The sequence below is a fragment of the Haliotis cracherodii genome, unplaced genomic scaffold, assembly GCF_022045235.1.
Source record: "Haliotis cracherodii isolate W230 unplaced genomic scaffold, xgHalCrac1.p SCAF_26, whole genome shotgun sequence".
In the NCBI taxonomy this organism is placed as follows: Eukaryota; Metazoa; Mollusca; class Gastropoda; order Lepetellida; family Haliotidae; genus Haliotis; species Haliotis cracherodii.
The window spans coordinates 2,253,644-2,281,453 of NW_027266282.1; the positions used below are offsets into that span (position 1 = coordinate 2,253,644).

Here is a 27,810-nt window from a genome sequence, read left to right on the forward strand (position 1 = left end):
ATCTGGGTCAACGGTAATTTGCCAATTTTGAACAATCGATTACCAGCTGTTGATTATTGAATGATATAAATTAAAATATACATCTAAAACCATTCTGCGTTTATTGCAGGGTATATTAATGCGTTTAGGGAGAATCATGATATTCCAACTGTCAACAAAGTGGAACAAATGTTAGTTCACAAACACTTGCATCTAGAAATAAACTAGTTTCATGTGAGTGGCCATAACATTCAATATTGTGTTTTCACCGAGTGTATTTACATTTTATATGCATCGTTGTATATGCAGTCGGCACACCTGTACTAGATAAGAAAGATAAGGTAAATACGGTGACTGCTTTCACTGTCAGCTGGTGACCTGTTGTCAGCATGTCGCATCGGTCGGTGTTGGTGTTGTTACCAACTGTGGCAATAGGTCTCGCCTTTGGAGAAGTCAACTTGCTGAAGAACGCCGACTTTGAGCTCAGTACGTTCAGTGAGTCATCTGGAGCCTGGTACGCAAATGGCTGCTCCGCCACGGCATCAGCCGACAGCTACACCGGTGCCCATAGCGTGCTCGTCACCAACAGGTCAGACATAGACTGCAAACACATTGCAACAGTTACCTGAAGCTCGGGGGTCCCCGAAAGCAGAAACAATGTATAGCATTGTTTAGCCCACCATATCTCCAAGACGTTTCCAAAGATACCAAGCTGGGGTTCAGGGGTGCTTTCGGAGTGCTGAAGTATGAACCCTTTGCTCAAAACACAGTCGTCCTAGTGTCCGTTTGTCCCGCACTCGTGTATCACCACAGGTAGTAAATCTGGTCCCTCATTAGAATGGTTTTGTGAACCTTTCTATCGTCCAAAACTGGCTTCCACAGTAGATATCGCTTTGGTGAGATCAAAGGATATAGTCACTATGGTGATTTGCAGACCATTGTGACGTCACCGGTTACTGTGAAGACAAAAATGAAATGCCATTACTAATCGTTCTGCCACTGAAGATAGTTAGCTGTACTTTCTACTCTCTCGTTAAAAATATTACTGTTTACAGACTAAAAGCTTAGGGAGAGTGATGTTTAATGATAAATAGAATCCCACCCTTTTGATATGTGTTGATATATTTCATATCTCGGGTGAGAGTTTGTCTCGTTATTTGTTTCACTCAAATTGTAATAATATATGTTTTAAAATTGCCTTGGTTATTAATAATCAGCAGGTTGGTACGTGTAAACACACGTGGTTGGGGCACGATTACACATACTAGGTGTCTCACTGGGTGTGGATGTGGCACTACACGGTATTGGCTATACACTCACTGGGTGTGGATGTGGCACTACACGGTATTGGATGTACACTCACTGGGTGTGGATGTGGCACTACACGGTATTGGCTATACACTCACTGGGTGTGGATGTGGCACTACACGGTATTGGCTATACACTCACTGGGTGTGGATGTGGCACTACACGGTATTGGCTATACACTCACTGGGTGTGGATGTGGCACTACACGGTATTGGCTATACACTCACTGGGTGAGTTTATGTGATGAATAAAGACATCGGATCACAGCTGCAGTCAGAAAAAAGGTACCATGTTAGATTTACAATTTCTAGGAGAGGAACATGGGCGGGAATGAGCTACCATCTGACCTTGAAACCAGGCACCAACTATTACTTCAAGGTTCACATAAAACTACAAAATGTCCCTACACACGACCTGACTGCGTACACACAGGTGATGGTCTTCCTGCAAATGACCAGCGGTAAGAATGTGTCCTGGATTGTCTCCGTCTCCACATTGGAAAGTCTTCAGTTGCATCATCATTCAGATAAAGATCAAATGTGGTTGTTAACACGCGATTATTATCATTGTTCTTATTTTTTATTCGACAGACCATACATACACCTGGTATTTGTCAGAGACACATCTGGTCCATTGTCTGTCATAAATAAACCTGGTCCATTGTATGTAATAAATACACCCAGTCCATTGTATGTCATAAATAAACCCAGTCCATTGTATGTCAAAAATACACCCAGTCCATTGTATGTCAAAAATACACCCAGTCCATTGTATGTCAAAAATACACCCAGTCCATTGTATGTCAAAAATACATCCAGTCCATTGCATGTCATAAATACACCCAGTCCATTGTATGTCATAAATACACCCAGTCCATTGTATGTCATAAATACACCCAGTCCATTGTATGTAATAAATACACCCAGTCCATTGTATGTCATAAATACACCCAGTCCATTGTATGTCAAAAATACACCCAGTCCATTGTATGTCATGAATACAACCAGCCCATTGTATGTCATAAATACACCCAGTCCGTTGTATGTCATAAATACACCCAGTCCATTGTATGTCATAAATACACCCAGTCCATTGTATGTCAAAAAAACACCCAGTCCATTGTATGTCAAAAATACACCCAGTCCATTGTATGTCATAAATACACCCAGTCCATTGTGTGTCATAGATACAACTGGTACATTGACGTACACATACATGGTACATTGCATGTCAACAATACACCTGTTACATTGCATGTCAACAATACACCTGTTACATTGTCACACACATTCATGTGTTCGATCCTTACATGCGTACAATTTTTTAAGCCCATTTCTGGTGTCCCCGCCGGGTATATTGCTTGATTATTGCTATAAGCGGCAACAAAACATACTCACTCACTCGCTCACATGGTACATCGTCACACATGGCTGAAGCTGTATTTCCTGGCTATCGCCACTCAGCCGCCTATTACTTCCTTATGCTGCTTACAGGTCTTTATATACACATCCCAACATGTCCATTCTGTGAAGTTGTTGAATTTGTGTGTTTGAGGTTCTAAGTACCTGACGTTGTCTGAGAACAAGGTGATGCAGCCGCACATCTGGCAAGCTATTGGAGGCGACTTTATAACTCCAGCTGGTAAGCCGGGCTGAATAAGAGGACGGGTATTCACTGGTTGGGGAACTTTCCTACTCCGATTGGTAATCCCTAGTCTGGAAGATTTCCAATTCCGACGTGTAGGCTGTAGTAGCGAGGTTTTTCAACACCTGCAGGCGTGACATTTAAGTACTGGGACTGGCTTAATAGACAGGCCACAAACACGTAGACAATTAACGCAAGAATTCTGGAGTTTACTTTACACTGGACCTTTGGAAATGTTTGTTTCGAGGTAAAGTAGAAGTTTGCAGTCAATCGTTTAATTGTTGCTGTCGATAATTCACGTGACGAGCGTGCATGTAATGTACTTAATTGTGTGTATTCCTGGATTAGATTTAACGTCCGCTCGACTGTACATTCAGTCAAAGGACGCGAGTGTCAACTACCTCTTGGATTCCTCTAGTCTGGTCGAAATACCACCCCTCCCGATCAACTGGAAAACCACGGCTAATGCTACTATCGATAAGATGAGGAAAGCAGATATTACTGTCAGGTAAGGAGAAAAATCTGTATCACTGATTCAACAATGTATTGAACAACATTGTGTAACAGACAGACAGACAGACAGACAGACAGACAAATGTATTCGGTACTCCAGGCCACCGGCCCATAATACAATGGAAATATACTGTATATATATTTGCATGCTGAGTAGATTTAATAATGAGTTACCGTTCAACACTGTGTTTCCGTTCGAACATGCAATAAGGTAGCTCTATATAAGAAAGCGGTATGATTTGTTGTGTTTTACATAAATGTAAGTATGCACATTTTGAAAGATGGTAGCACGGGCTTCTGATACCTCTGTTATTCTAACGAAACGTCAACGTTGCTATTCTACAACATTCCTTCATCCTTAATTGGCTGCAATATTGAAATTGCCTTTGTGATTATAAACTTCTTTTTTTAACTGTTTTAGCGTCTATGGACACTCATCAACAAAGGATCTTCTTGGTGTCACCATCGAGGTGAGATCGTCATGCACCAAGCGTCACACGCGTATACTTTATATCATATCCTCAGTTGACATAGAGTTCTAGTAAAGCCGTTGTTGACAGTCATATAGTTCTTTCTACGAAACGACCACCCCCGTGGTCTAGTGGTAGAGCATCTGGCGGACAGCGGAAAGTCGGGGGTTCGATCCCGGCCGCGTTATATTAAAAGATGTTAACATCTTGTACTTGTTGTTACCCTGTCTGGCGCTAGGCATTATGGGGCTGAAACAAGGACTGGTCGACTCGGAGTCAGTATACTGTGTTTGAGTGGAGTATTAGTCCAGACTAGTACAAGCAGACCTACACAAAACGTGGATGCAAGTCGGGATATAAGTGCTATAATCCTACACGCGACGTTAAACCCATTTCAACTCACATTTCTACGAAACAACTGTTATACGTTTACTGAATTTGTTTTTGTTGTTAGGTTATCCAGAACAAGCACGAGTTTGGCTTTGGCTCTGCGGTAAAGGCCAGTGCAATGACTAATCCCCAAGAGACTACATACCAGAAAGTCTTTTATGACAATTTTGAATGGGCAACAATTGAGAACTTTCTCAAATGGCGCATGATGGAATGGACAGAGGTACGGGTTTATACACGCATGTTACACATCTAATCTGAGGACCAGAAAGATGTGTCTTTAAAAACTGTTCCTCATATTTAAGGCGCACGGAGGGGACACGGGTGGCCCAGTCGTCTAAGGCGCCGCGATTCGCTGTGCAGAGTTGCGTCCCTTAGGCACGCCAGGAACCTATGATTGTGGGTTCGAACCCGGTTCGCCCCGATTATGTTTCTTGGTTTGTCAGCACCATACCCGTGCTCGTGGGTTTCAGCGAAGTGGTAAACGTCTGAGACCTGCATCACTTCGGGCTTTCCTCCCACATTAAGCTGACACGCCGTGATATAACTGGAATACTGTTAAAAGCGGCGTTAAACCCAACTCACTCACTCACTCACTAAGGCGCACGCATGGTCTAGTCATCTATGTAGAGCTGCTTCCTTTAGGCGTATCAGGGACCTGTGATCGTTGGAACGAATCCCTGATTCGCTCTCATCACGTCTTTGTGTTCGTGAGCACCACGTCCGTGCTCGTGGGCGGTAAACGTGAAAGACCTGCATCAATTCGACACGCAGCAATATATAAAAAAGCGAGATCAAACCCAACTGACTCACAATAATTAACTGAAATGAAATATATTCATTATTCAGTGTGTGTTTCTATGCATTGTTCATCTGATATGAGACATTTGTTTTTAATTTTACAAGGGAAAAGTGAATTATGCCACCGCTATGAATGCTGTTGATGAGATGCTGACGCACGGGTAAGGAGATGCTATAGAAGCAATTACAATTAGAAATAAAATGCCACTGATTCCAAGCAATATTATTTAAACCACCATTTATAGGCCACGTCCATCAACGGATAACTGTTTCCTGATTGGCTGGGCGGGGTTTGTGTTGCATGTGCTGAATGATGTCACCGATGTTGCAATGTTGTCAACAGTTTTGTGTGTGATTCAATAAGCACTCTGTGTAGTTATTATTATTGTCGTACTTATGTGGAAGAACATGAACATGTTTTGGCTTTTATGGAGTTATAATCCGCCTACATTGTGCACACCGGCTGTACGTGTATACTTCCATAACCGCAAACAAAATATTGAAGTCAGTTGTTAATTAAAGATATATTATACGCCCTTATGCATCCAGGACGAAGATACGAGCACACAACCTGTTCTGGGACCGAAAATCAAATGTGCCCGCTTGGTTAGCTAACACTACTGGCCAAGCTCTCATTCAGCAAATGGAAAGAAGAATCAATGGCATTGTTCCAAGGACCAAGGGCAAGTAAGTGAAGATGGTTACACGAACTGAGACGGGCTGTTGTATGAGTGAGTGGATGCATTGGGTAAAGCTCATGTTGTAGAGAACATCACTTGTAAGGAGGCATCATATAAAGTGAAAGCTGTAAGTGTATCGCAACACACAGGCATATTGGAAGGCTCCTGCAGTTGGTGGTCCATAGGACGCATAGGCACTTGTAGTAGTATTGTTTAGCGACGTAGGTACGCAAGTCCATGTTCAAGCCGTTTGCTCTGGAAAATATAGTTTGACATGATCAAGTGCTTTCTTTTATTTTGGGATTTATATTTTGATCTATGAAAACAGCACTACTAAAAACCAAATGTCAATCTTATTTGAAGATGAACTCACCATGTAATTTCGACGTAAATTCGATACTCGTTAAATGTCATTCAAAACCGAATCCTGCAGGCAGTATCCTTACTGTCCTCCACAGGGAAATGATGAATCTATTACAGCGTTCAGTCGTCTGAACTACACACCACTATTACGTCATGATGTCAACGGATAACGTTGCCCAACCATGGTGACGCGGTAGACATGACGTCACAGTACGTCACAGCTAAATGAAAAGCTGTGTTGATGGTGCTACGTTACGCAGTAAACTCTTTAAGGCGTTGTTTGCCGGGTTTTCTGTATGAAACATTATGTCAAACTTGCTCAACTTGTACTACACCGTACGTTCAGGCTTTCATAAAGCGAAATCAATATTTGAAATTAGCTAACGATCTGGTTTGTGAAAGATGAGCTTTGAAATACATACTGCGGTTATCAACACAGTCATGGTCTTACATAAACAGGATTAAACATTTAAAATCTTAAATGCAGTGGCAACATGGGTACAGTATGAGGTGGGGGAGGTGAAATGTGGGTTCACGGCGTGTTCAAGATAATTGCACTTATATAGCGACGACATGCATGCGTGCGTACGTGCGTGCGTGTGTGTGTGTGTGTGTTGTTGCTGGTACTAGTCTGGATACATGCTGGTTTTAAAGTGCTAAATCGCTGAATTATGCCATCCACAGTTTAACATGGATCCTTCCCTCAGACGTATAATATTGACCGACCAATCCTTGTTTTATACCCTTCGTTCTTAAAGCTATGGAGAGTAACATAACTTACCATCTTTTGAAGTATTGCAGTGTGACGCGTCCATGGGACCAAACCACCGAACTTCCGCTTACATGACTTTCTATTATCTAGACCACGGAGGCGGCAGCTATGCGAACATCTTATGTATGAAATAATGCTGACTGTAGTTGCATGATTGCATTTAGGCTTTTGTAAGTGTTGTTTATGTGTGTCTACTACTTCCCCGATCCGACTAGGGTTAACACAGGCGGTTCGTGTGTTCCACAGTTGCATCATGTATCAGTTCCCTGTATGCCACGAAGTTACCAAGGCACTTATTATAAAGCTCTTCGTGACATGTGTTTGATCTGAACAGAGTTGAGCACTGGGACGTGAACAACGAAAACATCCACGGTAATTTCTTCGAGTCCGGCACAGGCGACGTGAACATCACCATGTGGATGTTCAAGGAGGTACACAAGGTAGACCCCACAGTCAAGCTTTTTCTGAACGACTACGGCGTGGTGAAGGACAGATATTCTACACAGGTAACAAATCTCTAGGAGCTAGTTACCTGTATAAGAATGTTTGTCATGTGGTTATTATGATAAGATACTTACTTCACTTCTTACTTGTAACTCTGGCGAGGACACTGGACAACACAGTGCTCTTATTATGCTCCAGGATTACTACAACCAGGCGATGATGTTCAAGGCGAGACCCGATGTTCCCCTCTATATGGCCTCGGAATACAAGCGCACATGCACTCTTCTATAGATGTGTCTGTCGTCAAGGTATACGGTAGCAAATACTACACACTTTGAAATCAGACAACAAAACATGACGAAATGTAAACATTACTAATTTGCATGTTCATGGTACACTTGGATAATGATATAATTTAATTGAAATATATTAGTTCATGTCATGCGTGTTACCGCTCCTACCGCTCCCACCGCCCATAGTCATCACAGCATGTGTATCATAACCCTATGCATATGATGTCAGTACCGCCTGGACCAGATGGTGTCAACCGGAATGCCCCTGTGGATCACGGAGTTTGACCTAGATGTACGTGATGACAACAGCAGGGCGGACTATCTGGAGGACCTGCTCACACTCTTCTTCAGCACACCAGAAGTGGAGGGAATTATATTCTGGGGATTCTGGGACGGAAATATGCATGCACCCATCCGGGCTTTGTTTACTGGAAGCGATTTTAAAGTAAGAGAAATATGCTAAGTATTCTGTCAGTAAATTTTAGAGAAATGGTTTCCAAAAATGAATTAAATAAAACGTTTATATATAATTACAATTACAGAATTCCAGATTGGGATTGTTCATAACCCTTTGAGACTTTTTAGAAATCTTGAGAAAGCTAATTATGTTTTTATGCATATCCTGTACTTAGCCTAACGCTGCTGGTCGGAGATACCAGCAACTGTTCAAGCGAGACTGAAGGACCAATATAACTACGCCTATAGCATCTGGACACGCCTCACTCCGAGGTTTCAGGGGCCAGTACACCCTAAGAGTTACAAAGGGTGGTCACACACTAAAGGAGGAAAAGTTTACATTGACAAGTAAAGGGGCGGACCTTAACGTTACAGTCAGTGGATCAGGTACTGCTTTTATTACTCACACCTCTCATCCGTCCTCGGGCCTTGGTATGTTCACATATCTCTTAGCCGATCTAATATACGGTACTATTAACCATCAATCGGCTTGATTCGCACTGGGTTACGGGCTACTGTAGTGTAACATAGCCGACTGCGTCATGACATTCACTCACTATAAGGAAACTCCAGTCATACATGTTGGTCTACGAACACTAAATCTTTCAATCCTGGATATACATGTAAAACGTTAGACGGGGCGGTCATGCTTGTTATCATTTGAACGGTGTCTGTTTGATCTTCTGTTTTCCATTGCAGGAAACACCATGCAAGTGTCTCACATTCTTGTTGGATAACACATTGAAACTTCTGTCATGTATTTATACACACTGAATACACCATGTTACATACCGTATTGTCTTGTGTGTTGCGTGGGTAAAGAGCCTGCCGGGCAACCAGGATGCATATCTTGGATGTACTATCTTTGTTATTCAGTAGCAAAGAAAGCAGGCCAGGGTTGTACTGAACCTTCTGGTTGGTTAACTGCATACAATTACTGGGACTTTCTTACTCCTTGGATGGAAGATCGACGATCAACTCGTCTACTTCCAACACTTCTAACATTTGATAAAAGACGCACCAGGTACAACATGTCCTGTAATAATATAGCTGTTTGAAGCTGATATTGAAAGGTTCTTGTAACGATTTATAACTATAGATTAAACCTAAGTTCACCACTTCCAAACTGTGGAAACATTTGCCATCACCACCACCAATGAGGGCAAAGAGTATCCCATCTGCTGGAACGGCTATGACCTCCATGTTTAATGATGTCCAGGAGTGTCATCATAAGGTTAGACAATATGCAGTGCAGATTATGTTGCATTTTGAGGAAATGCTGCACTTTTGAGGTTATTACGGGATACAACTAAGACTAAGATTCTTAACCTGAGAGAAGGTGTGCTCTTCCATCAATACAATGCTCTAATGCTCATGTCAGTTATTGTCATTGCTACAATCCACGAGTGTGGAGCCTTTGGATTCCTTCAGCACCCACCTGATTTTCCTGATCGGGCTCCTTCAGATATAATTCATAAAGAAAGCTCTAGTTGGAACCATTTTCGAATCGATTGACGACACAGCAGTTGTGGAGAACTGTTTGGAAATCCAAGAAAAATGATTCTACGAAACTGTGATAAACGCACTCCAACATCGTTGGTACAATTTGAAAAAGGGGTTATGTCGAAAAATAAATAGTTTTAATACTTTAGGTGTGGCCTTCTATGTAAGGCTCAGAATGTATCAACTAACCCTCATTGTTATGTCTTCAACGTAGTCATGACACAAACACGCCATGGCGACAAATCAGAAATCTTCATACAGGATATATAGAGTCACGAATTTTTCAAGAAATTTCCGGTGTATCGATATGGGCACAGTGGAGAAATGCAATTATGATATTGAACTAACACATTTTTCTGTGCAAGATTTGTTTTCGTGGTAATGTTGATTACAGTAACATGAGAAAAACATTGCAATATGCTGACTATATGCCTATGACATACATGTTTAAATTCTGTACACTTAGATATTCCTTATTTTGTAAACTGAGTGTTACATGCAAAGAACGGTACACATGCAATGTACAAATTTCCTAATTGCAACATAAATGTCATTGTCCAAGGATATCAATCCTCTGGCATTATATCTACGTGAAAAATAATGTTGACCAGTTCAAGTTATCAATATTTTCCCTCATGCTTATCTCCTTATTTGGCATGAGTTTTGGCACTACATCCATGTACCGAACTTAAGAACATTGGTTATCTTTTCTAGGACATGTATGGCCTCGGCGGATTGCGATCCCCAAGCGATTATCTGTAACCTAACAGGTCAAGGTCATGACGTGAATGACGCTGATGTCGACAATGACCTCCACAGAAATACCATATATAACAGTGGAGTTTATTCCAGCGTGATTCCCCCTCGACCTCAAAGACCAGTCTCTAGCCTGGTGCCATAAGAAACATAATTTGTTCTGACATTGTACTGGCATAGAGCAAAGCGATATTTTAACGTCGGCTAGAATTGGAATCCCCCTCACGATTAATACGTATTGTTCAAAGTGAATTGCGTAGAGACAGAGAAAACTTGATTCCCTGCTGTCATGACTTGAATGAGTGAGTGAGTGAGTAAAAGGGTCGGACTTAACGCTTTTCAAGAGCAGTATACAACGCGATGTGTCAGCACAATGCGGGAAAAGCCCGAAGTAATGGAAACGTGAATGTACTGTACGATGTGGTGAATTCCACGAGTGCGCGAATAGTGCAAACAACTCATTATTAGAATGCATCTGGTATTTGACATGACTTCGAAATGGGTCACAGGACGAAGTGTTTTGATGACAAGCAATCATACTCTTCAGACCTAAACATCGGTACTGAAATAGTATATTCCTCTGTTTTATGGAACATGTGAACATGTGTCACAAAATCAATGAAGTTGGGTTTGTTTAAATACTACCGTTTTATATAAAATCATACTTCCTACATTACATTTTCAATCATCTAAAAGGCTCATTGACATATGCTTTGAAATATTTATCTTTTATAATGGAAAATTTTAGTGGAAGAGGAATAGTCTTAATTAAATTGTGTAATTTGGCAAATTGCTTGAATATCACTGCATAATATAATTTTTAACATATTATCTTTAAAGGTAATAATCAATAACTAACTTCAATTATAAACGAAGTTATTACTATATGTGGCTTCTATAAGATAGGCAGCAACAAGGAGATTGGGAAATAAGGCCAACCTGAGAGTTTGAAATATTTCTTAAGACCAACAGGGACAGGTCTGAAGCATGATATCGCCATATGTAAATTAGATATTGAAACAGGAAACCGATTACAAAATTATGATTGAATGAATAAATAAGAATTATATATTGTTGTTCCATTTCATATGTATTTGGGATTGAACATGTATGTTCCCTGTAGCCTAAATAAGGACACACTATCCCATCTAGTGTTGTAGGAACATGTGTATCTACAGTGTCAAGGCCATCAGTCACTGAACTATAAATACAGCCAATGGCGTACGGCAATAAACGGCGTGATAAAACTAAGCAATGTTTTCGGTTCTTGGGGGATGTACACACAGACGGATATATTTTATGACAGCATGCAAATTAGCCCAGGAATACAAGTGCTATTGCACGCAAAGTACCATGCATTGCCTACTTGTGGTTTTAACTTGAATAAATCGCAGATTTGCAAGAGCCATTAGATGAGATTGTATTGTCCGATTTGGTTTACATCGCGGAAAGGCTTATGTTTACGGAAAACATAAATGAGGACACAAATTCAGATTAACACGAAAAGCAACTAGACAGGATTGTGTTTACAATGCCTATAGCACTTCGCATTTAGAAGGTGTAATTAAGCAATACAAAATTGTAGAACAATTTATGAAAAAAGTGTATGACGTCTTCAACATAGTGGCCATATTTAACAGACACACGATTTAAGGGCTAATAACTTAAGATGTGACATGGAAATCAGCCAAGGGAAAACTATAAAGCAACTTAAGGAGAAATGTGTGTGACGTCTTGAAATAGTGGCCATATTCAACGGACTCAAGGTTTTAAAACTAATACTTAAGAAGTTGGTGGTGGGAAAAATAGATGTACGGATCCTTTTGGTTTAGGGAAGGGCAACCATCAACAGTAGCTACCTGAGTTCCTTTTCGGATGAAACTTATAGTCCATTTAAAATACATTTAGAAACGTATCCTAAGGATTTTGAATCATTATATGTGGCTGAGTTTTATTAAAAGCAGATGATAAATCTACTGACAGCACACGTGCATTTCTAAACGGTCATATATATTCTGCGTATTGGTGCATGCTTGGACCTGTAAGCAATCTGAATCGGTCAAGCTGCCCTGACGCCCAGCAGTAACAACTGCATTACAATGCACTTAAAACATGAAAGTAAAATTGATATGATGGGTACAGGTCAGTAGTAGTTGAGAGGGGATTGCTTGGCTTTTCTCGCTTGGTAGATGAGTACAAAATCTTTTGCAGCCTTTTTTTGAGTGAGTGAGAGTGTGAGACTCTTTTGCGGCCTTTCTTAAACCGATGCCCGTAGTTATGAAAGTACACTGTCATGACCTGCCTATCTTATAGCTGCTTACATCTATCATATATGCAGCCACTGCATTATCCAGCTTACGTGACTAGGTTCACGTCAGGAAAGATCGCGCCACTTCATTCCCATCCATCTCACTAATGTTGACGTTGATGTGATTCCACTTGTCAGATCAATGGAAATGAACATTTGAAAATGTTTTAATACAGAACGTATTGCACGGCGGTAATCAGATATTCAAAACAAAGCAAGTAGCCTAACCAAGGCTATACCTTAGCGAAACATTAGACAATTAACGGTGATCACTGCTTAGTGATGTAAGAGTGAGCATGTGTGAGTGAATGTGAGAGTGAGAGTGAGAGTGTGAGAGTGAGAGTGAGCATGTGTGAGTGAATGTGAGTGAGAGTGTGAGACTGAGAGTGAGCATGTGTGAGTGAATGTGAGAGTGACAGTGAGCATGTGTGAGTGAATGTGAGAGTGAGAGTGAGAGTGTGAGAGTGAGAGTGAATGTGAGAGTGAGAGTGAGAGTGTGAGAGTGAGAGTGAATGTGAGAGTGAGGTGAGCATGTGTGAGTGAATGTGAGTGAGTGAGTGAGGGTGTGGGCGTGAGAGTGAGCATGTGTGAGTGAATGTGAGTGAGTGAGAGTGAGAGTGAGAGTGAGCGAGTGTGAGAGTGTGAGCGTGTGAGAGTGTGAGAGTGTGAGAGTGAGAGTGAGCAGGTGTGAGTGAGAGTGATTTAGAGTGAGTGAGAGTGAGCGTGAGCGTCTGTGAGAGTGAGAGTGAGCATGTGTGAGTGAGTGAGAGTGAGAGTGAGCATGTGTGAGTGAGTGAGAGTGAGTGAGTGAGAGTGAGTGAGCGAGAGTGAGCATGTGTGAGTGAGTGTGAGTGTGATGAAAATGAATTGGGTTTGTTGCTAACACTCTCCGCACTTATATGTGATAGGAAACAGACTCATCGAGGTTTTATCACCCCGGGGTTAAACGATATCAATGCGCACAAACATGTATCTGTAACTCGCACAATGTACATACATTCCTTGTCAGTGACATTATTGGTATTTGATGACAAGTCGGCAAATCGTGGGTAAACTGAAAAAAAATATTTCACAAGGGATCTACCTACAGTTTGTAGAGGCGAATACATATCCTTCAGTCGTACTCTAGAGACTAAGTTTGTAGATGCAAATATCTACGTTCGGGTATTAACAATCACAAAAAACAACAGATAAAACGTACGAATGTATATTTTGATGAAACCTAAACGCCATTTTACTCTACTCTACAATCCTCATCCTATACCTTGGTTTGTCTTTTATGAAAACGGGAGATAACTTTTGCCACAAATAACTGCTGACTGCTGATAAAGAAGTGAGTGTTGTGTTGTCGCATAACCCACTGTGATTTATCTGCTTATACTGCGGTATGCTGCAGCACTCAAGGCGTGCAGTAAAACAAAATTCAAGTCAGCTATCTGTGCATCCGAATCCGCTGAGCTGACAACTCCCTTAACCAACATCGACAGGAGGCCTTCATTGTCATGTCCTACGAAATCAGGGATCTTTTCTCAATTTCATGCATCGACAATGTATTGCACACGACACAAATCTTAACAAGTGCAAACATTCCACGTCAAACCCAAAACTAATAATTATGTACATGTGTATTAGCAAGTACACAGTAACCATGTGTTCTTATACCTTCTTGAAATAGTGTACCACAATAACACCAAACTAATGTTACTGAAAATGGCGCACATATCTCCCCTAACATTTGACTTCTTTACACTCAATCTATTGTCTGACCTAAGTGGGTAACCATATGCTTGTTCTACAGAGAGGCATGTCCGTCTTATCGTACAAGCACACATAGATTAGCAGCAATGTGGTGGAAGACGGTGTGTGTGTTACTTGTGGCGCCTAGCGTACTGGGGGTAACAGAACTTCTACACAATTCGGATTTTGAGTTGAAGGAGTTCCGGCCTGAGGATGGGGGCTGGTACGGTAATGGATGCACCGCTGACTGGAGCTCTGACAGCTATGCTGGAAAACATAGCGTTAAGGTCACAAACAGGTTGGCAAAACTCTTCACAGAATATATTTGGAGGCATTACAAACGTAAGATGAGGTGCAGACCAACTTGTATTATTTTACACTTTCAGCATATGGTTATACACAGCGTTCAGTTCAGGAATATATTTGGGAATAAGATGTTAAGAGTCACCAAACAGTGTGTCACTGACGTCGGTGATGCCTGGAACGCACACAGGACACCAGACTAGGCGTCCGTGGTCGGCTCTGGATGTATGACTGACTGCAACCGACGGGACAGTAACCATTTAGGTAATAGCGACAAATGGGTGTTTCGAACTTGAAGAAAGATCGTCAAATTGGGAACCTGAACGTTCATGGCAAATACGTACGACTTCCTCTTGTGTTGCAGCGGATAAGTTATGATCCAAGGGTGACCACTGAAACGTTTAGAGAACGAATGGTTCAATAACGCGTTCTTCTATAAAATATATAGGTAATGCAAGAGGTCGTATGCTACTTGATACACTGAAAACAAAGTATAATATCAAAGGAACAGTTTAGTATCACCGGCTATTGCCAGGTATTCCAATGAATTGGAAAGAAATAACAGGCAGAAACCAAAACATTTTATATCGGGACTAATCAGTGGAAGTAAGGATTTTAGTAATCTCTTGACTATTTATCCATGAAATCATTTAATCAAATTCCCTTCTTGCCTTATGTACATACTGTCAAATTGTCATGTCTTGGGAGTTTGGTGTCCTGGAAAGTCCATTTTTTCAACATACGCATCGCTCTCAATATGCTATGCTTTCAGAATTCTAATAAATTATGCATTTGTACATCAGAAAATGTATACCAAACAATAATTGGAAAAAAAACCTTGAAACCAGTTGATGATGGTACATGTGTATATGCATGTTTTGTGCTTCCGCCAGGGAGTATTTGTGAACTTGAAAAAGTTTGATACAAATACATTATAACATCAACAGGTAAGTAAAAAAGACCATTATGTCAGTTCAACTGGTATGTACAAATTACATGTACGCAGATGGACCATAGGACGTCGAGAAGGTATCGGCTGCAGCTGTTACAACTGACTATATCTGTAAGGTTTACTAATGGAGGTTCCACTTTAACAGCAGAAGCAAAGGCGATACCATTAACTGTCTAATATATTGAATAATCTGAAAAGGGTAGTTATATGATATGTTCTGATAGTCTGCCCTGTTTACAGGCAATCAACAAAATAATATTTCATCAACTCTTAGTGTGTGAGTTGGCAGTCTCCAACTACAAGCAGAAACTGTACAGAAGGTGAACGATGGTGTCGGCAGTGTGAAGTAGACAGGTCATCATCCAGGCAATCCAACTCTTTATGGGAAGCACAATCAGGATGATGTATGTCATCAAGATGTAGTTGTGATACGGTTGACGTCGCATTGGACATTGTCATCATACACATTCGTTTGCTCTGATGGGAGAAGATCCGTGTCAGTGTATCCTGTGCTCACTATTCCGCACGTGTGTGAACTTTTCATTGATTTGTTACGTATTTACATTGTTTAAAATATCTTTTATTAGTAAGCACTTAGTTCAAGGGTACCTGAAGATATGACCTTATACGATCGAGTGTTCATGTGTTTCACCAAAGTGGTAAACGTCTCCTTCCACATCAAGCTGACACGACGTGATTTAACTGGAATACTTTTCAAATTGGCTTTAACCCAGCTCACTCACCTGTACGATAGATACAGTTGTTAGTTTCGAATGTCAGTTCTTACAGTTTATTGTGATGATCTTGTCTGATTACATGCAGCAAAGGTGTGCACATATTGCTGATGGGACGACACTAAGTACTATTTTGCTCACTCACTCAAAATTGGAAAATATGTTTAATACATAATTACTATAGTGTACTATAAGTTTTGCGGACGGAAAATCTTGATTGGTTATCCAGCTCTAGTGTTTAGACATCATAAGAAACGCAAAGCCAACTTTGTGTGAGGTAGGGAAATACATTTATACGAGGAACCGTACACGGCATTGAGCAAAAATGTTGAGGAGAGAACACTTGGTGATCGTTGTCATCTCAGTTATCGGTACGTATTTGGGATGCCGTTGAGGTGGCTGTGGTCGCCCTTTCACGTTGGTGGCGCCGTCGGATATCACGATCTTGGACAGGGGTGGTTACTCTTGGTCGTCCCGGCCTTTGCCGATCACGTGTTGACCCATGCTGTTGGAACCGATCCTATAGCCTTGTGATGGTGCTGGGCGCTACATTGCTTACACTTCTGTTAATCTTGGCATGTTGCACTTTTTACGGAATCGTAGGTGTTTCCTGACTAATGGTTTGCATGCCCTTGATGTGATCATTTTGACCCAGGAATTTGTCACTCACACTATAACACATTAAACCTCTTTATTTTGCACCTCTTGGTAAGCTAATTTTGCTTTTATGGCTATGTGACATTATCGGTTCTACTGCCATTATTCAACTTATGCTTAGTCCAGTTTCACTGTAAACTATGTAACTATCGTCGTCTTGGAAATTTGTTTAGTAACGGTAAGAAAATTGAAATCTGCACGTGAAGCTCCCCTCTGATGCCCTAGCATTTAATATATCTGGAAGGTAATTTAGTCTTGTCATATTTGTCAACAACTGTCCATACCACACTCTCCATACTTGGCATGGGACCAAGAAATACCTGTACATAACGGGATATATATTATGAGAATTATTGATGATCATGTAATTGTATGTGTCTATATTGTGCTGAATTGTATAAACACCAGAACACTGATTTAACTCCCAGACTTTGATCTTTCCTCACCATAATGTGCAATGCACAGTGACATTAGTATTTTTTTGTTAATCACTCACAGCTGTATCTCAACATGAAGATTAATGAAATATAAGTAACATGCCTACAAAAACCATTCAAAAGGTTTTGATAACTAATTTGACTAAATGAACAAACATTCCCAGAGTGAGGAAATGGGGAGGTATGGCGTACAACGTGACACTGTCTGGCAGCAAGAACTACTACTTCAAAGCCGAGATCAAGCTTCTTAACACACACCATGGCAGTCTCTTCACCAAGGTCCAAGTCATGACGGCTGTGTACTCAACATCAGGTATGTTCCTATTAATGTTCTAAGAATGTCGTGAACACTGGAATATGATGCATTTGATCGGAAGGTCTGAAGGTTATATACTTATGTTATATATTAAGGGAACATGTAGGTAACTCTTGTGTTTTAGCATATACATGTACACCGAAAGTTATATACTTATGTTGAATATTAAGGGAACATGCAGGTAACTCTGTGCTGTAGCATATACATTGAAAATTATATACTTATGTTGAATATTAAGGGAACATGGAGGTAACTCTGTGTTGTAGCATATAAACTGAAGGTTATATATTTATGTTAAATATTAAGGGAACACGAAGGTAACTCTGTGATGTAGCATATACACTGAAGGTTATATACTTATGTTGAATATTAAGGGAACATGAAGGTAACTCTGTGTTGTAGCATATACACTGAAGGTTATATACTTATGTTGAATATTAAGGGAACATGAAGGTAACTCTGTGTTGTGGCATATACACTGAAGGTTATATACTTATGTTGAATATTAAGGGAACATGAAGGTAACTCTGTGTTGTAGCATATACACTGAAGGTTATATACTTATGTTGAATATTAAGGGAACATGAAGGTAACTCTGTGTTGTAGCATATACACTGAAGGTTATATACTTATGTTGAATATTAAGGGAACATGAAGGTAACTCTGTGTTGTAGCATATACACTGAAGGTTATATACTTATGTTGAATATTAAGGGAACATGAAGGTAACTCTGTGTTGTAGCATATACACTGAAGGTTATATATATACTTATGTTCAATATTAAGGGAACATGAAGGTGACTCTGTGTTGTAGCATATACACTGAAGGTTATATACTTATGTTGAATATTAAGGGACCATGAAGGTAACTCTGTGTTGTAGCATATACACTGAAGGTTATATACTTATATGCTTAAATGTTGTCTCCGTCTCTGCAGGGTCGGTGAAACATGCCTTGGTGAGTGAAGTGCGCTTCATGGAACCTCTGATGTGGCAGGTCATCGGCGGGGATTTCTCCACACCAGCAGGCGCGTTAACGTTTCCTTTAAATGTAATTGCATGTAAATATATACTTATAATTACTTATTTATACTTATAATTATAGATAACGGCGTACACATGTATGTGTGTCGTCATAGAAAATACAGTGAAATGAGTAAATGGAAAAATGTGTTATGTGTACTGTTATGAATAAGTGGTAGGTCTCAGTATTTTTGTTGACTTTTGTCCTTAGATGTAACGGCTGTTCAGCTGTACGTCCAGATAACCGATACAGATGTGAACTACCTGCTGGACACGTCCACGCTGCACGAGATTCCTACCATCCCCAACAACTGGAGAGCAGAGGCCGACGTCGCCATTGAGAAATACAGGAAGGCTGACCTCAATATCAGGTCCGAGCAGGACAGCAATGATTAATTAGAGGATCGGACTCACTGTATTCATATCATGAGAGCTAACGCAATCTTCTAACCTCGTCTAATACTTCAACATCGTCATGATGAAATTGTTATGGCGCTGAATGCATCGTTGAAAGTATTCACCCTTTCTTTCACTTCCTTACGTGTGATTGGTGTTTTCCTTGACAGGTTAAGGCAACATTCGGAAATACTAGTAAACAGTTCCCATTCCCAGCTTCCTCTCACAACGGCTTTCCTTTTCAGAGCGTTGGGATCACTTCGTGCCTTAAAAGACCTGACCATTGAGGTAACAGTTTGATATATTCCTGTGTAGAGAGTTAGTAAATAGGAAATGGAGCGTTCTTCATACCATAAAAAAAATTCTGTATAATCATAGCATACAGAGATTCAGGAGGACCTTCGGCCAATCGTGTAAAAGAAAAATAAACGAAAAGACTGCGTGAAGTTCAACAAAGGTCTATGCTGAAATACATTTTCAATAAATACAATAACTGCTATAGACAACAGATATGAAACTGAAACATATCATATTATAAGCGTTTTATCAAATACTGCAAACGAACACAATCTAAACTTGGGCAAATAATATACTGACGGCGAAAACAAACTTTACCATACTTACTAATCACCCTAATTTTGAAAAACACAAAACATAGATGCACACCATAACACCCCCTTCACCATACGGCACGACCTCCTTATAGCATGCCGGTGTAAATACGCTGTCGTTCATCAGCTCTGAATAGACAGAACCGGCTTTTATCCTCTGTCAGTCACGTCGCCGTCAACGACGTACAGTCCAGGCCCATCTTAATCACTGACGATGATGATGCGCTGTCGATTACTATCCTCTGTCCGACTGTCTGTCGACAAACTATATGCCCTAAAACAGAGAGAGAGAGAGAGGCGGTCATTGGTATGACCATGATGGGGACTCCAGAAGTTCAGATACCCAGAAAACTCGGTTGCTAACGTCAGATCATCAGCAAACTGATCACACGGTGCAACAGGACTGGCGACACCACTGACAGGGGTCGGGGTGGTAGGCCACGTGTAACCACCCCTTAGAAGATAGCTATCTGCGAACCTTGCATCTTCGCCACCGGTTCCTGACAGTCACGGAATTGGCAGGAAGGCATTGGGTCACCGTGTCCGCCGCTACACAGTGAGAACACAACACTTGTCAGCGTGCTGTTGGCATTAGGGCATACAGGCCATTCAGTGGGATGGTGTTGGGTCTACAACATCGCCAAGACAGACTACGGTCGGCTCGACATGTACGACTTTGGCAGCGGCGCGAATAGCAACGTGTCTTGTTCACCGATGAGATCAGGTTCAACCTATTCCATGCAGACGGGAGGGTCCATGTTTATCGCCGTAGGGGTGAAAGAATGGTTTCGGGGTGTATACAAGATGTCCATCCCCATGGAGGTCGTGGTCTCATGGTGTTTGACCGAATCTATGACGACCAGAAGACACCACACTTTGTTGTCCACTGGCAATCGTAAAGCAACGAGTAGCGGTGCAGCAGGGTGATCCTGCTGCAACAGGATAACGCCCGACCACACACCGCCAAGTTCACGCAGGACTTTCTAAACAACGCCCGTACTGCCTTGACCCTCATGTCCTCCCGACAAGTCTCCCGTCGAACACTTGTGGGATCATCTGGGTAGAGAGCTGAGGAGCTGAGAAGACGACCCAACCATCCAAACAACTTTCAGGACCTGAAACACACCACGCAGGGTGTTTGGCAACATATTCCGACACTCGTCTTCAGACGTTTGAGGTCACCCATGAGACGGCGCATTGAAGCGTTCATCTTTGCCGGGGGAGGTCATACGCGGTGTCATGACGTCGCCCAATACCACCTTAGTGTCTGGTGATGTTTCCACCCACTTATGGGCCACAGTCTATGTCACGAACCTCTTGAGAACTGACTTTGGGTATCCCCAGACATATACACTGACCTCCATTGGTGTTCAGTTGTATGTATGCGTTTTGATATTTTACATGACTGACAACAACTGAATTGAATACACATAATCAATTGAATCAACATCTTTTGGGTCTTTGTTTTCATTTTACAGTCAATATATAGGTATATATACATGTCAACCTTCTTTTGATCATCAGTTTATAATGTCTTCTCGTTATCTCGCCCATCAAAGTGTACAGACAATTATAGTAAAGATCTTCTGATGCTTACTCTGTGAAAATAGTTACGAGCACGGATATGGTGCTAACAAGCCTTGAAACATATTTGGAGATGAAACAGAGTACACTGTCATAATAACTGTTTCCGTTATGATTTTACAGGTCAACCAAGAGAAACACGAATTCGGTTTTGGGTCAGCTGTCCATGCCGACATGTTAGTGGACAGTCAGTACAAAGCTTACCAAGATTTTTTCTATGATAATTTTGAATGGGGTGTCATAGAGAACAAGCTAAAGTGGAAGCAAATGGAATGGTCTGAGGTACGAAACACTCATAGTTGATTCATATATCTGTAATGCTTTTCAACGAACCCTCATATGTGTATCCTTAACCATTTTGTCCTTACTTTAATGAAGTGGAATGTTGCTTAAATGTAAAGTATATTTGCAAACATGCATTGCTCGGGTGTCAAGCACATATAATACTAGGTGTCTTGGTGGTCCATTCCGCAACTACACATAGCGACAATCATGTTATTGGACTTATTCGTTTCAATGTGTATATTATTACAGGGACATGTTGACTATGACACAGCCCTCAACGCCATCGACGCCATGCTAAAACACGGGTTAGTTCTGTTCCATTGGTGATTCTAGAGTATAAATATTTATGAACGTGTACTTTCCACGACAACCTAGTATTGTCTTTGCATGCGTTCGTATGACAGACATTACAATTTGGGGTGTACCTTAAGACGCTGATATTTGAATCTAGTGGTCATTCTTATGTAAGATAGATTTTGTTAACATATATCACACACAAGAGGTCATATACTATATTTAGTAGACTAAATGTATTAGTGGGTGAGTTCGTTCACTTCACAGTTCAAGACGGGTAATCAGATATCAAGTTAGTGAGTTTGGCTATATGACATGAAGGTGAGGTTTGATGCTGCTGCTGACAACCAAAGACAATAACCCGGGTGAATCAGCGACACCATGGCCATCGATTGTGTTATTAAACCAATGTGTCCACACAAAGCTTTTATGTGGTATATGTATTTCTGAAACAATATCAATTTGCGTTATTTCGAGGTAAGTTAGGTTTGTGTTACTTATTCAATTTGGTGTCATTTGTTTAGAGTGCCTATCAAATAATGTTTTAGTATCTACTCAAATGAGAAATGGGTATTGGAGTTTAAATTCAAGGACATAATCTAAACTTAAACTAAGAAATATATGTAAGGTTTGAAAGGCATCACCTTCACTGCACAAAACACACATCTCTGTTTAACAGTGTTACATCTTACAGTGTCGAGACTTCAATATCTATCTTTGTTTCAGGGTCAAAATCCGAGCTCATAACGTGTTTTGGGGAATAGACAAAAACATACCAAAATGGCAACAGGGGATGACTGGACAGACGCTGTGGAAGCAGATGGAGAGGCGGATACAGGGTGTCATACCTCGGACAAAGGGAAAGTGAGGCTATATGTGATTAGTTAGTTACTCTGGGTAACGTGAATGGTCAGGTAGATATGCGAGGGGTGCACGCTGTAAACAGATGTTTGAAAACGGATCTTGCTGAAACCTTGTGGTACATATTGCAGAGAAAATGGACTTCAAAGATAGACTGTTAATAGTGCGGTTATTGCCTGCTCGAATCAAATACAGGTCCCGTAACATGACTGGCCTTTCAGATTGTTACGTTACCCTAATATAGTCCGTCAACTATACTTTTCCACACGGTGTTATCCATCACAATCATCGTATACTGATGTGGACAGTTGTGTGACTCTGACGAAGCTGAGGTATGTTGTCAGAGGTTTACAACTTCTTTAAGCGCGAATCTAAACGCGACGTGCAATATATTTGACAACACTATTTCATCAATAGAACACTTCATGCAACCAACAGTTCCAGAAGCACTCGAAGTATCTACCTTGAAAAGGTTGAACAGTCTGTGGATGACGATGAGAATGTTTTATGGACCGTCTCAAGACGTCTGGATAAAGTTGAATTGGATGACATTGATATATGTGATGGAAGTTAGTCATCGATTACACTGATGTAATAGAGTAATTATATCTCGAACCTACAAAGAATACGTAGAGCAGAGCATCATATTACAGTTCCAAAATGCAATATTTGTAAACTAAGTCTATGTTCAATGACAGCAAAATACATGTTTGTCAGAATTATTGGGGACAAGGATTGGAAAATGTTTGGTTTGATCAAACCACGCCTCACCTTACCAACAGCAACTCCGATGTCAGAACCAGAATTGCAAAAAAACAATCGGAAAAAGAGAAAGACTACAGGTTGTACATACGGGATCACATTTAGGAGTTTGCCCGGTTGCGCCCTTGATTTTCGATCAAATATATACTGATGGACAAGATTACCATACAGAAACGAACTCTTTTCACTTATATAATAAATATGTAAACTATTACTGGATTACTATAATTATGACACAGCATACTAATATCAGAATATATGTGTTGTGAGACCCCTATTTCAACGTACTGTTCCAATGGTCGTGCAATTCAATAAACTGCTGTTGTTGTCAGAGTCATGTAACTAAAGGAAAAATGTTTATTACTTGATAATATTTCCAGGAAGGTCACGGGTTACAATTATCTCTGATCAACTTAAATCTTAAAATCATTTGTTCGTGTGATTAGATTTATGAAAATAACCTTGTGTGCCAAAAGTCCTCGTAATATCAAATGTTTATTGCCTTTTCTTTACACAGTGTTTAATAAAATAATGTCAGTTAGTGTTTTCCATTCAGCATGGACAGAGGCTATTGTTTTCTCTCATGAGAAAAAAGGTGAAACGTCCGTTCATTATCTGTATTTGTCAAAATCTTAAAAAAATATACAACGTACTTGTCCACTAGTGTGAAATAGAAAATGTATTTTGATGAAGAACAAGCAGGCTACAGAAAGGGATACATTTCATGTGATAATACATTTTGTACAGCAGTCTTTAGTCCAGAAATGTTTATCAAAATCCAAAGGTAGCTGTTATTGCTTATTCATAGATTTCATAGTTCAGTATATGGATGTAAGTTTCATGGGATAAGACCAGAAAAAATATTAGCACATAAAGCAGAAATAGAAAAATATGCTGTATGTCAGGTTAAACAGAAAGCAGCTTTATATGGTGAATTGGGAAGAGTTCTATTTTATGTTCATTACATAAAATATAGTTTAAAATACAGGTTGAGATTATTACATGTGCCATCTACCAGGTACACAAAAAGCAAGTCATTTCAACGAGTATCATTTGGACTTACATTGGCAACATATGTGAAGAAGTTGTTAAATTATGTGGGATTTGGCTCGGCTTGGAGTAGGATATGACCGGATTGCTGGAGACAAACCTGGACTGGTGATGTACAAACAAGATTACGATATTAAAGTATGGTTAAATTCTTCTTCGAACCAGAAAAAAATGTATTCGTCTTTGCAAATACTGAGAGCTGCTCAGTGTAGACTCAGATGAGGCTGGCAATTGAACCAGGGAGATGCAAGACATAGACCAACATGACGAGATTTGTAGTGTCTTAGAACGCTCTCTGTGTTAATATGTAAATACCAAATAGTAATATATAACATGTTGTCTGCGCCGGAGGCGTAAAATACTGCAGTGAAGACTTGACTTGACGACTAGACTTGATAGTTCAGGAAATTGTTAAATGCTTTATATCACTAGCCATACATACGCCACGCCATATGCTGCAATAGAGGACGTTTGTAAGTCTTAGCACTAAGATCGCGTCATTGATTTGTACAGGGTTGAGCACTGGGACGTTAACAACGAGAATGTGCACGGCCACTTCTACGAAATTGGAACTGGAGATGCTAACGCCACCATGTGGATGTTCAGAGAGATACACAAGCTTGATCCCGATGTCAAACTCTTTCTCAATGACTTCGGTGTGGTGAAGGACAGCCATTCCACACAGGTATTCATGACCACCCAGTTTGTTTGTAAAAACACACCGTCTTCACAATTCGTATTTTGAGTTGTTAGTTGACAGTTAATATGTTTTCTTTTCAGGCCTTCTACGATCAGGCGATGATGTTCAAGAATACACCCAATGTCCCTCTCTACGGACTCGGCATACAGAGTCATCTCTTCCCGCCCATAGACATATCTGTTCTCAAGGTGAAGAGACAATAATCTCAATGAGACGTTGGTAACATCTTACACGGTTATGTTTTCATGTATTGGTAACGGTCCAGGTGGCACCCGGTCAATGTGCAACGACCACGGCAGAAGACCACACAAAATGTTGTATATTTCTTAATAATGTATAATAGGTCTAACCTCGATAAGAATATTTCGTACTTTTGCTAAAAAGAGAAATATGTCCTGCTTGCTTCATGACATTGATGGCCATTAGGAAATCTGACATGAAAAGGTTACGGTTGCTTTGTATCATCACTGTCAATAATCTTAAATACAAGCGAGACATACCTGACGTGCAGACGTGTGATGTTCCAGTACCGACTTGATCAGATAATATCAACAGGACTGCCTATTTGGATAACGGAGCTGGATATCAGCGAGCCACTGGAAGACCGCAAGGCAGACCTGTATGAGGACGTTCTCCGACTGTATTTCAGCACGCCTCAGATACATGGCATCATGTTTTGGGGATTTTGGGATGGCAAACACTCCAAACCTGTGGCTGCTATTGCCTCGGGGCAAAGTGTAACTGTAAGCTTCTTACCTGACCTTCAATGAGACGGCAGTTTCCTTTTCTTGGATGATTGATATGACACATGATTAACAATCTCTGAATCTCATGTTTGCAATACTTGGAACTGACGCTAATGATATAAACTTTTGTAAATTCAACTCCAAAGTAAATCTGATCATATAAATCATTAACTGATTATGGTGATATGGAGTAAATGACTTTCCACATTTTGATCAGTATGTGGGCGAATGAGCCTCTGCCAGCAACATTGCAGGTATATGAAGGCAGACTTTCAATGATCGAACCTTATCCAGACATATCAGAAACATATCAGAAACAATGTTCTGCGTTGTCGGGGTCCGATGATGCGCTGTCAACTAGTCAACGAGCGAAACGACCCAATCTAGTTAAGTCACCTCTTGCAAGTAATAATGCTGAGGACGTATTCTTACCGGGGCTCCAAAGGGATGATGAAACTTTCCAATGATCACGCAATAAACTACGTGCCTAGACAGACCAGGTGCACCGTCCTGCGTGAAAGGTAGACGTACCCGGGCACTGTCTCCCCCTTCTGTTATTTAGTGGAGTTGTTAGTACATGTCAGCTTGTTGGTTCATCATTTAAGAGTTGCAACTTTTGTTGAGGAATGACTATACACAAATATGTTTGTATGAATAGCACTCGATGAACAGCACAAGGAAATAAGAATAAGCTTTCGCCGTCGATGGCAAGCATCTTTTTATTTTTAAATGCCCGAGTAATGCAACAGATTTTGCTTCATCTGGTCATGTTTACTGTTCAATTCATCAGCCGAACGCTGCTGGGCAGAGGTGGCAGAAGCTGTTCAAACGAGACTGGAGGACGGTAGACCAAGCGCGCTCTCTATCCACGGGACAAGCGACAATCAGAGGGTTCAAAGGACGCTACACTTTAAGTGTAAAGAGAAATGGTGTTATATTGCACAATGAGGATGTTATTTTAAGAACGGGAGGAACCAATCTCACGCTTTCCTTGGCAGGATTTGGTAAGTTGGACGAGTTTACATGGCGGCTTCTACTAAGCTTGGTGAAATTATGTTTCTTTTAAACTTTGCCATCTTTTAAACTCTCGTTCCTAACCATCTTCTTTCTTTAACATCGATCTATTTCAAGTGTCTAAGTCGGATATGACAAATGTTGTATTAACGTTTATAGCTCGACCTCTGATGAATGAGACCGGTTACAAATGACTTCAAACGTTTTCAAAAAGGCATACACGTATTTGGCATATTAAGGATGAAACGAATAACGATTATGGAACCTTTTGATTTGTTAATGTTGTCTATTGTAATTCATCATATAGTTGACGGTCTTGCAATCTATCACACCCAAGAACATGTCTGGTTCATCGCCTGCATCTTTGAATCTTTGAAAAGATCATCAAGGATGCTGTGAACGAAATGGTGTTGTGATCATTCAACTATTGACTATATACTAACATTTTACTGCACAAATTAAGTCATTCATGTTGGGTTTCAGGTGACACGGTACATGTATCGAACATACTCATAGGGTGAGATCATCAACAAAGGGCGAACACCAAGACTCGCTAGTTGCTCAAGTTTAATATAAGTGTACGTATCACATCAAATAAACACGCAATGTAACGGTTGAGTATCACATTTAATCAAACCTGTTGATAACTACATGTGTGCATAAGGTTT

At 40.6% G+C, this 27,810-nt stretch overlaps 1 pseudogene; it reads left to right on the forward strand.

The window, feature by feature from the left end:
* Nucleotides 1-356: 356 nt before the first annotated feature.
* Nucleotides 357-27,776, forward strand: LOC139472926 (uncharacterized; annotated as a pseudogene).
* The last annotated feature ends 34 nt before the right edge of the window (nucleotides 27,777-27,810 follow it).